The 1,944-nt window shown below is 44.4% G+C and overlaps 1 pseudogene; it reads right to left on the bottom strand.

The window, feature by feature from the left end:
* Positions 1-286: 286 nt before the first annotated feature.
* Positions 287-1,064, bottom strand: LOC147468909 (uncharacterized; annotated as a pseudogene).
* Positions 1,065-1,944: the final 880 nt, after the last annotated feature.

Below are 1,944 nucleotides of genomic sequence, written 5' to 3' on the forward strand. Positions count from 1 at the left end.
CTCTCATTCTCTTCTTATTTTCCTCTCACTTACTGTTTCTCTTTTCCACTCTGTCTTTTTTTTTTACATTTATTTAGATATACAATATGTTACATAGGTTAAAACCATTTGTGGTTAATTAAAACTGTCAGGTTCATTTTGCGGGTTAAAAGCCACTTAACTAAAATAACTTATTTAAAAACCCAACCTATATTTCTTTAAAGATGAACAGTGGTTAGTAATTTAAAAATCATAATAGGTAAAAACCACTAATGTTAATGCATAGTACAGGTGATGGAGTGGTGCATCACGTGGTACCATGAGTGTACAGCAGGTTGAGGGGCGTTGGTTTCGTTGACCGCCATCATGCGCCGCTCTCTTTGCCTGCTGCGTGTTCATTTCGGCGACATCGATGGTGAAGGTGAATAAGTTCCACAGTCGGGCTGTTCTAGCAGAGAAGGTGCGCTGATGCTGGCTAGACCGGGACCTCGGAACATCCACCAGCAGTCGACTAGATTGTACCGTTCTCGTACTTCTCTCTCGAACGATTGGTGGAAGACGGAGACTAAATAGATGAGGCATCTGCTGCACCTGAGCCTTGTGGAGCACTGCTAGAGCCCCGACATCACGACGATGTTCCAGCGAGTCTATGTAAGAGGGATTGGTAGCGTCTTGGATAAGCCCGATGGCCCGTTTTTCTATTTTGTCCAGCCTACTGAGGTTGGTGGGCGCAGAGGAGGACCAGGCCAGTGAAGCATACTCAAGATCTGGGACTTGTATAGTGTGAGAATTCCCTGAGGATCCAACAGATGTAATATGCGTCGGAGGGATGTCACTTTCAGAGAAGCTGTCCTGCAGATCCGGCTAATGTGCTTATTAAATCTCAGACTATTGTCTATGTCCACGCCAAGAATTGAAATAGAATCCTCTAGTGGAAGGGCAATACTATTCATTGAAATTTTGCCGTCATTGACGTCTGACGCAGCCGAAGAATGGGATATAACCATTGCTTGGGTCTTGTTAGTAGCAAAATTTACTTGCCATTGTGATCCCCATTCCTGGATCGCATGCAACTTTGAATTCATATCGATTGCAACGACATCATGATTTTCGCGTTTATATGAGATGGAAAGAGTGCAATCATCAGCATACGCAGAGATTTCAGAATGTTCCATGAGCAAATCATCGATGTAAATATTCCAGAGGATTGGGCCAAGCACAGACCCTTGTGGTACTGATGCCTCCACTGGATACTTCTGGGACGATTGACCACCGACAACTACTTGTAGTGATCTTCCAGTGAGGTAGTTATCGAATAGCCCCAGAGGAGTATTGCTTATGCCTCTGGCTTGTAGTTTAGTGAGGAGTCCTCGATCGAAGGCGCCGGCGATGTCGAGTGCTATTACCAGAGTATCTTGACTGTCATCTTGTGCGTCTTGCCATTTTTTAGTAAGTAGTAAAAGAAGGTCAGCAGTTGAACGGGATGATCGGAAACCAAACTGTCTGATGGAAATTAGATTGTGGTTTTCCAAATGTTCCATGAGCTGTTCAGCAATTATCTTTTCAAATACCTTGCTGATACATGGCAAGAGGGAGATGGGCCGATAGTTTTCGGGATTGGCCTTAGATTGCTTCTTATGAAGAGGAATCACTCTTGCTTCCTTCCAGATGGTGGGCCAGCAATTTTCTTCAATACAAGACTGGAAGAGTGAAGATAAGGGTTGGGATAACTCTGCCGCACACCTGCGTAGAGTGTGTGGGCTGACATTGTCTGAACCTGGTGCCTTCTTTGTATTAATACTTTGAAGGATCTTTTTCGTTCTGGTGTGGCACACCTGAAAACTAGAGAGTGCTTCATGGCACATCAAGGGTAACTCTGGAGGTGTCCTGTTGACATCCGGCACAGTCATTTTTCTGCTGAATATGCTTCCAAGAAGGTCAGCTTTTTCCTGGTTGCTTTTAGCG

The sequence above is a fragment of the Penaeus japonicus genome, unplaced genomic scaffold (genome assembly GCF_977035675.1).
Source record: "Penaeus japonicus unplaced genomic scaffold, GWHDUDI00000001_assembly GWHDUDI00000025, whole genome shotgun sequence".
NCBI classification, from domain to species: domain Eukaryota; kingdom Metazoa; phylum Arthropoda; class Malacostraca; order Decapoda; family Penaeidae; genus Penaeus; species Penaeus japonicus.